Genomic DNA, 9,928 nt, shown 5'->3' with positions numbered 1-9,928 from the left:
GCCACAGCCCAGCTCACCCAGTCACTGTGGTGCTGGAGTGGCCAGTTCTTCACTGTCCTTGGATTGTCTGCACATCACTTACGTGCCTCGTGTGTGTGAATATGGCCTGCTTGAGCAAGCCTTTCCTTTCTAAGGAGGCTTGGCAGTCGTCCCCTGAGGAAGGCCGCCCGTGTGATACCTCTGTGGGCCTCCCAGTGCCCAAGTCAGCGTGAGTCCCATGAGGAAACGTCCCAGCCCCCTTGGCTGGACTGCATGGGCTTCAGCTCAGGCAGCTGGAATCGAGGCCTCTTTCCACACAACCCCCTCCCCACTGCACAATCACTCTGATCCTGTTCTCCCTGGAATCTTCTCCCCTGCCCCACCGGAGGCTGCCACAATCCAGGTGGGAACGCCAGAGGCCACAGGGCCCGGAATGTAGAAGGTTATCCTCAAGCCAACCTCTCATCCAGTACCTGGCTGTCCTCAGTTTTACCCAGCAGCCAAAGGACCACCAGAAAGAACTCAGCACTCCTGATCCCTAGGACCTAGGACCTGCTGCCCCCATCGCCCTCTGGGAGCAAGATCTTGGCCTTCTGTGTTGCCTGAGACTGGAGGACAGTCACATGGGGGAATATGTAGGCCCCTGATACTCTTCTGTTCCACATGAGGAAAGGGGGTCTTGAGATAACGGTTTGCATCTGGGAAGGAGTGTCTCATTTAAAACAGATGAACCCTCTTGGAAGTCAGCCTCTCCCTTCTGAGAAGCTCGAGAAGGTTCTCCAGGGTTGTGGCTTGAATGGCAGGAAAGGACAGAGACAGGCAGGAAGGCTGGGCCAAGGAGAGGTTGGGAGGAGGCTGTAGGAGAGGGGGAAGGAAGAGGAGGAGGGAGACACCTGGTGGGATGGCTTTTGAAATAGAGAATGAGCAAGTGACAGAGAATGGGAACCCCACAAAAGACTTCCTGGTGGGTCCCCTCTTCTTGAAAGGTCATTCATTAATCAATCAATCAGCATTCACATGGCCCATCCCTCCCACTCAGCTTTCAGGAAAGTTTAGATTTTCATGCTACTAGTTAACTTCCTATCCTAGTCCTTTTTTTTTTTTTTTTAAACCTGACAACGAAGAGAATTTTAGGATTTTGGAATTATCTACCTGAGTGAAATCCCCACACTCCACCCTGACCCTGACAAACAAAGAATCTGAAAAGACATAAAGGGTGTTAATGAGGGGAAATGAGCTATTCTGTTGGGGTGATTCTGCCTTTTAAAGCAGCGCATCCTTATTTAACCTCGCCTCTTCTCAGTTTCCTCATTTGTACAGCAGGGATGTTAACAATATAACACCCCACAGGTTTGTTGCCAGGATGAAATGAAACAAAGTATGTACAGTGTTGAGCACGGTGTTCCGATGCACAATAAGCACCCCGTAAATGTTAACTGTTATTGCATAATAGACAAATCACTTCCAAAGCTAAGGAACAGTTTGTCACAGTTTGGTCCCTTTCTGCATCTTGATTTTCACAGCTCCTAATTGTTCACAAGCTAAATTTTCACTCACAGGAAGCATTTCTCATAGAATCTCTTTGACAGCAAGCTCCCCTAGTCAGTAAAAAATGCGATTCAATTTATAAAATTTCTATTTTTGCCCCACCATTTTTAGAACTATCTTTCTCTATTAACTAAGGAATTGGATCAGATAAGCTGTGAGATCTTTTCCAATGAAAAATTCATGACTCTGCTGCGTAAAGTGAGGAACTCTGTCTATTCAAGTATCGTCAGGGCTAAATATCAACAAAAGCAGATTAATATTTTTGCAGAGAATAATTTGCAAACTGGGAGAGCTGAACCAAAACAGTTAGCATCCAATGATGAATGTCTTGTCAATAATGAGGTCATTTGTATGCAGTGCATAATTCAGAAAGGAAGCAGACTCTTGTAGGCTTAATTTAGCAAACTTTTAAAAATAAAAAAAGAAGAATTAATCCTAAGGAATCAATCCATAATGCAGGGGGGGGGGAAACGTTAAGATGTTCAGCAATGCATTATTTAGAGACCTAATCAATATATAATCTAAATCTCTCACAATATGAAAATGGTTACGTAAAGTTGGCCCGTCCAAGCACTTGAAATATCATGCAATCTTCATCTGGATGCAGTACAAAGTTGTGGTTCTGGCCACCTGTTCTGGTCTTCGGCTGCCTGAGTTCAAATCCAGGCTCCACCACATATGAGCTGTATGACTTCGACAACTCACTCCGTTTCTGTGTACCTCTTGTTTCCTCACTTGTAAAATGCGGATTAAACTAGTATGTATCTCAAGGAGCTGTTGAAGATTAAATGCAAAGCTCTTAGAACAGTTGCCGGTGAACAGTAAATATTTAACACGTGTAAGCTAGTGAGGGATGTTAATAACACAGTGTGGCAGAGACTGCTAACTTGGTATCGAAGCCTTTTCATCTTCGGGGGCTCCTGGCTAGACTACAGTTAGCAGCCTCCTTCTCAGTTCCGTGTAGCTGTGAGGCTCAGTTCAAGCCAACAGAATGAGGGCCCATGTGACGCGTGCCCCTGCCAGGCCTGGCCCGTAGAAACCTCCCACGCACAATCTCTAAGCTTTAACTCGACTGCTGGCTTGACGTAGACCCAGGCAACAGCTTTGGAAGCCATGTTGTGGAGATGGCGGAGGCCAAGATAGATTCTTAAACCACCACTTGGAGGAGAACAGCCTGCAGACCATGAGCATCTATTTTGTACCTCCTGAGAAAGAGAAACATTTTTGATTTGGGGATTCATCAATTACAGCAGCAGGCATGAACTACCTCTTCTATTAAGTGAAAAAATATGGGAGATGAGTGATACGCCAGACACTGAGATGTTCCCCAATATTTGTTCTTGGTTTCCTTTTTTTTCAATCAAGGAAAACTTAAGTACAGTGAAATGCAAAGATCTCCAATGTGTAACGCGAAAGATTTTTTTTTTTAATGTTTATTTATTTTTGAGAGAGCAAGCGGGGAAGGGGGAGGGGGAGGGGACAGAGGATCCTAAGCAGGCTCTGTGCTGACAACAGCAAGCCCCATGCGGGTCTCGAACTCATGAACCCCAAGATCGCGACCTGAGCCAAAGTTGGACGCTCAACTGACTGAGCCACTCAGGTGCCCCAACACAAAAGGTTCTGGTGAATTTTTACTCCTATGTAACCAATACACTAATCAAAATGTAGACTATGTCTAGGGCGCCTGAGTGGCTCAGTCAGTTAAGCGTCCGACTTTGGCTCCGGTCATGATCTCACGGTTGGTGGGTTCTAGCCCCGCGTCGGGCTCTGTGCTGACAGCTCAGAGCCTGGAGCCTGCTTCGGAGTCTGTGTCTCCCTCTGTCTCTGCTCCTCCCCTACTTGCGCTCTGTCTCTTTCTGCCTCTCAAAAATAAATAAATGTTAAAAAAAATAAAATGTAGACTATGTCCATCACCCCAGAAAATTTCCTTGTCCCCAACCCCACAAGCAACCACCATTCTCATTTCCATCACAATAAATTAGTTTTGCCCCTTCTTGAACACCATATGAATGGAATCATAAATTATGTACTCATTTGTGTTTTTTTTCACTCAACAAACATGTTATGAGCTTTATGCATGCTGCTGAATATACCAGTAGTTCATTCAAGTTGTTAAAGAGTATTTCATGGGGCGCCTGGGTGGCGCAGTCGGTTAAGCATCCGACTTCAGCCAGGTCACGATCTCGCGGTCCGGGAGTTCGAGCCCCGCGTCAGGCTCTGGGCTGATGGCTCAGAGCCTGGAGCCTGTTTCCGATTCTGTGTCTCCCTCTCTCTCTGCCCCTCCCTCGTTCATGCTCTGTCTCTCTCTGTCCGAAAAATAAATAAAAACGTTAAAAAAAATTTTTTTTAAATAAAGAGTATTTCATTGTATGACTATATCGCACTTTGTTTATTCATTTGCCTGTTGATAGACATTTGGATTATTTCTAGGTTTTTGCTATTGTGAAAAAGGCTGCTGCAAACATTCATGTACAAGTACTCTTACCGATTTTTACTGTTCACTTGTCTTGGGGAAAATATCTAGAGGAGGAATAAGTGAGTCTCTTTTTCTATTGCTGCTGTACCAAATTATCACAAACTTACTGGCTTGAAACAACACAAATTCGTTATTTTATAGTTCCGGTGGTCAGAAGGTGGACACAAGTCTCACTGGGCCAAATCAAGGCATCCCTTTCTAGGGGCTCTAGGATTGCCCCTGGCAGTTCTGGCACCCGACACAAAATACCACAGACAGGTAGCTTAAGGGACAGAAATCCATTTTCTCAGTTTTGCAGACCGGAAGTCTGAGATCACAGTGCCAGCACAGTCAGGTGCCGAGGAAGATTTTTTTTCCTGGCCACTTTCTTTCTGTGTGTTCACAATGGCCAGTAGGAGACAGACAGATAGATAGACGGAGAATCCTGTGGTGCCTCTTCTTTGGAAGCACCAATCCCATCATCAGAGCCTCACTCTTCTGACCTCATGTAACCCTGATCACCTACCAAAAGTGCCGTCTCCAAATCCTACCAAAGGTGCCGTCTCCAAATACCATCACATTGGAGGTTAGGGCTTCAACATATGAATCACAGGAAGACACAGTTCAATCCACAGCAAGGATGAATCTGTTTTTGTACTTATTTCAGCTTCTAGAAGCTACCTGCATCCCTCTGTTCATGGCCCCCTCCCTCCGTCTTCAAAGCCTACAAAATCCAGTAGCCTCACATCCCTGCCCATGTTTAGAATTGTCAGTCTTTTAAATTTTACTCATCCTAATGGGTATGAAGTAATATTGTGGTTTTAACTTGCATTTCTCTGATGACTAAAAATGTTGAATATCTTCTCCTGTGCTTATTGGCCAGAGAATCTTGTTTTGTAGTTTCTCCTCAAGTCTTTTTATCAATTTTTAATTGGGTGATTCATCTTATTTTTATTGACTCACAAAAGTTCTTTATCTATTCTGGATACAAGTTCTTTCTTATATACGTGTATTACAAATATTTTCTCCTAGTCTGGGTGTTGACTTTCTTTTCCTTCCCTGTCCTTCCCTTCCCTTTCCTCTCCCACTCCCCTCCCCTCCCCTCCCCTCTCCTCCCCTCGCCTCCCCTGTTTCCCTTCCCTTCCCTTCCCTTGCCTTCCCTTCCCATTTCGTTTCTTTTCTGCCAGAAGAGTCTAGACAAGCGTACTGTCGTTCAAATATTTAAACAAACTGCAGGTCTACACAAACTGTTCTATTTACATCAGGAGCAGATTGTTCCCCACACCAGGCACAGCAGCTGCTCTGTCTGATGCCCCCTTGCAGAGCAGCCCTGGGCACACTTGGCACAGCCCATGGGGCAGCGGGAGCAGCAGCTCTTGCAGGAAGCTCATTTGCAGGAACCAGTGCAGGTGCAGTGGGGTCCATTTCCAGCCGAGGTGAGGCTGGAGGTGCAAAGCAAGAGACAGAAGAGTCACTCAGGCTGGCTGGAGGCGTGATGGTCTCGACTTCATTTTCTTCACAGTGCCTTTTGAGGAGCAGAGTCTTTAGATCTTGAGAAGTCCAATTTATTATTTTTCCTTTGGGTTTGTACTTTTTGTGTCCTAAGAAATATTTGCTTATCCCAATATCGCTAGCAGATTATAACTTCCACAGATAGCTGCAACAATAATTCCTACCTATGTGCTCTTTTACAATATGATCTTGACACTATTTCCATTTTCCTTAAATGTTTGATAGAATTCTCCAGTGAGACTATATGGGCCTGCAGTTCCCTTTGTGAGAAGCTTTTGAAAAATTATTATTAGAAATTCAATTTATTAAACGGGTACAGGAGTATTCAAATTTTCTTTTTCTTAGGTCAGGTTAGGTAAGTTTGAAACGAATTTGTTCACTTCATTCGTTAAATTTATTGGCGTAAGATTGTTCATAACAGTCCTTAATTTTTTTCCCAGGGTCTGAGAATCCCAACTGACTTCCATCTTTTGTTCCTGACATTGGTATTTGTGTGTTCTCTCTCTCTCTCTCTCTCTTTTTCTTGACCACTCTTATAAAAAGTTTATCACTTTTATTAATCTTTTCACAGAACTTTTGGCTTTGTTAATTTTCTTCTGGTTTGACTATTGTGTATTTTATTGATCTTTGCCCTTTATTATTTCCTTCCTTCTACTTATTTTGAGTTTAATTTACTCATATATTTCTTATTTCTTAAGCTGGAACCTTAAATCATTGATTTGAAACACTTGTTGCTTTTCTGATATAAGCATTTAAACCTATACACATCCTTTTTTTTAATCTTTATTTTTGAGAGAGAGAGAGAGAGAGAGACAGAGAGCACAAGTGGGGGTGGTGGCAGAGACAGAGGGAGACACAGAATCAGAAGCAGGCTCCAGGCTCCGAGCTGTCAGCACAGAGCCCGATGAGGGCTCAAACTCATGAACTGCGAGATCATGACCTGAGCTGAAATCGGACGCTCAAACAACTGAGCCACCCAGGCACCTCAACATGTCCTTCTAAACAATTTTAAATATTTTCTGATTTATCTTTTGATATCTTCTTTGATCTGTAATTTACTTAGAATTACCTCATTTAAAAACAAGTGAATAAACAACACAAAGCAAAATCAGACGATAAATAGAACAAACTGATGGTTGCAGGACTGAGGGGGTAGGGGATGGGCAAAATGTGTGAAGGGGAGGGGAAGGTACAGGCTTCCAGTTAGAGGATGAATGAGTAAAGGGAATGAAAGGCACAGCATAGGGAATATAGTCAATAATGTTGTAATAGTGTCATATGGTAACGGGTGGGCTACACTTGTGGTGAGCACAACATTGCCTATAGAGACAGCAAATCACTATGTCGTACCCCTGAAACTAGTCTAACACTGTGTGTCAACTCTACTTCAATTAAAAAAGTCTTTTAAAAAAGAATATATAGCTATAATTAAACAAGGTGAATGTCACAAATAAAAATAACAATAAAATATATAAAATAAAAAGAATTACCTTGTTTAATTTCCAAATATTTGGGGATTTTCTAGGTATCTTATTGTTATTGATTTCTAATTTAATTTTCTTATAGTCAAAGAACATACTCCACAAGATTTCAGTCTTCTGAAATGTATTGGGAGTTCTATAGTGCTCCAGCATATGGTCCATTCCACTGAATGTTCTGTGTGCACTTAAAAGAATGTGCAATTGTTGGATGTAGAATCCTATAAAGGGGTTTCTATCTAGTTTACCTCCTCTTGTACCTCAGTTTTGCTGGCAACGAATTCTCTCAGCTATCATTTATTTTTAAATGACTTTAGCCTCATTTTTGAGGAGTATATGCACAGAATATACAATTATGGATTGTCAACTTTTTCTTTCAGCCATTTAAAGATGATAGTCCATTGTCTTCTGGCCTCCCTCGTTTTTCATGAGAAGTCAGCCATCGTTCACACATTGCTATCCATAATGTGTGTTTTATCCGGCAATTTTTAAGATTTTCTCTTTCTATTTGGTTTTTAGCAGCTTGGGCCTGGGTATGGTTTTATTTTATTCATCCTGTTTGGGGTTCACTGAACTATAGGTGATGTTTTCACTAAATTTTTGGAAAATTTGACCATTATTCCTTCATATGCTTTTTTCCCCTGCCCCATTCTCTCTTCTCTTTTCTTTCTGAGATCTCTGCTTTAAATATGTTCATTATGAAGAGCAGATTTCATTACATTCATTATGAAGAGCAGCTAGTAATCATAGCCATAACATTCCAGCCAGCAGGAAAAGAAAACAAAGAGAAGTAGAGGCACACTCCTTTGCTTCTGCTCAAATTACCTTGGCCAGTTCCCTGGACAGTTGTGTATCCAAATAAAATTCTCTACCTAGAGAAGGAAGGAATTTTGATTATATTCCCAATGGAGTAACTGATAACCAGGTTCCCACCACTGCCACCATAAACAACTGTGAAACTAGACAAAATAAACTGGCAGTTGGACAGTATATTGGACAATAGGCAGTATGAGACTGTGAACCTTTAGAGAAAGGAAACACATTAGGGTGAATTCCACATTGGCCCTGGCTTTCTTCCTGGGGGTACTTTCTGGGTTACGGTGTAGGGAGACAGCCCTCCCAGTGCATAGCACAGTATGTAGCACTCTTGCTGAGCTGAAGAAGCAGAAATTCAGGGATGCTAAATTGGCTAGAATTTTTAGGGCAGGGTAACAAAGATGTGGGAACTGCATGGGGGACAAGGGTGCTAGAAACTCTACTGTGGAGTTCTCCATAGTCCTTGGCTAAAAGCTTGGCTGCCTATGTGCAGGTAGGAGACCAGAAGGCCAAGAAGAAAGGCTGAGAGCCAAATAGGAACACCAAAAGGTGCACAATATTGGGAGATGGGGGAGTAAGGAGCATGCTTTAGAGTAGGAACCATTCCTTGGGACTAAGGACAAAACCCAAACAGACCAAGCCTGAGAGTCAATAAAATCCACCCGTAATTTAATTGCCTCCCAGAACAAAAAAGACAAGTCTGAAGTCAGTAAATTAAAGAACAAAATGTTCCCGTGTAAAAATCATGCCTAAAGAAGGACTTTGACTATAGATACCTGCACATGGCACTAACAGGAAACAAATGGACTCGAAGCCTACTAACTCTTGGAGTGAACTGCATTGCAAAAAAAAAAAATCCCCTGTGTGGCCTAAAAAAGCCTGTGATTGTATTAACTCCCAAAGTAACTCCTACCCCTGCCCCCCCCTCCCCCCGCAAAGGCACCAGAAGAAAAAGGCTGTGAAATACACAAGTCCCCCAAAAGGGCATCCTCTTCGATGCCCACTTGGGATGAGGCCATGGAGGAAAACAGACAAGTAATCTTGTCAAAAACTAGTCTGTCCTCTCTGGGGTCAATGCACAAGTAGCTCGCTACCAGATAGACAAGCCAAGGTGCTAACTCCACCACCAGGGACGGGAGTGTTTGTAACTCCTTTGTGGTAGGATTTGATCATTGCTATGAACTAGTGACTATTGGGTGTTTTCCATTCTTCCATTTTCTGAATGGAAGTTCTGATTACTCATTCTATTTCTTTTCCACTAGTGCATTTTGGGTATGTGTGTAATTGGAGGGAGGGAAGGTAACTTTTGTCTTTGGTTAGAGATCACCAGACATAAATGGTTCCATCTGGACCCGGGGGAGAAGACCCTGCAGCACACAGAGACCCTGAACTTTGAGCTGGAGGAGGGCGAGTGTGTTCTGTGGGTAAGATATGGATATTTGGGTGCCTCCCCAGCTGAAGACTTTCACAGCCTCCCTTGAAGCTGGGTGTAGCCATGTGATCTAGTTCTGGATGACAGTATGTGAGCATATGTGATGTGCATGACTTCCAGGTCATGCCCTTAAAAGGAAGGCGAAAACTATGCCTTTGATATATTGTTGTCCCTCTTTCCACTAGCTGGAAGGCATACACGTTGGCAGGAGCTAGAATAGATGTCTTAGACCAAGAGACAGAAGTCACATGTTGAGAACAAGAGCAACAAGATAGAAGGAGCAACCTCTTGACCTTCTCAAGCTGCCCTATCAGATCAGCACTGCCCATCTGGACTTTTATCTGAGCGAGAAACCCCCTCTATTGTCTAAGCCACCATATTTTAGTATCTTTTTGTTACAGTTACCGTACCCACTATTTTAACTCTCATATTCCTCCTCCTCCTGTTGTCTGAGATAGCATTTGGGTGCATGGGAGATGGGGCTTCTAATGTAGTAAAGATAAAGGAGGGGAGCTAAGTTCCTGAGCACAGGGCCTTAGACTGCTCCATTGCTCCTCCAGTTTCCATAACCATGTTTCTTGTTGACTTGGTCACTGGGCAAGCATCTTGCCGACATTTGTTGCTTATATCTATGGCTAAGAAAATCAAGAATTTTCTTAGCTTTCTTGGAGACCAAAGGTCCTTTCAATGGATTTTTCTCCTCTTCAG

General features: G+C 43.1%; 1 long non-coding RNA gene across 1 annotated transcript in view; it reads right to left on the bottom strand.

The window, feature by feature from the left end:
- Positions 1 to 432: 432 nt before the first annotated feature.
- LOC147577332 (uncharacterized) overlaps positions 433 to 9,928 on the bottom strand; it is a 56,256-nt gene continuing 46,760 nt past the window's right edge. The window contains exon 5 of the long non-coding RNA XR_015240155.1: positions 433 to 2,732. This is a non-coding gene — a long non-coding RNA (uncharacterized LOC147577332). The remainder of the gene's footprint in view (positions 2,733 to 9,928) is intronic.

This window comes from Puma concolor, chromosome C2, assembly GCF_028749965.1.
Source record: "Puma concolor isolate L17-30 chromosome C2, mPumCon1.1.hap2, whole genome shotgun sequence".
In the NCBI taxonomy this organism is placed as follows: Eukaryota; Metazoa; Chordata; class Mammalia; order Carnivora; family Felidae; genus Puma; species Puma concolor.
This window is presented reverse-complemented; position numbering and strand designations above follow the sequence as displayed.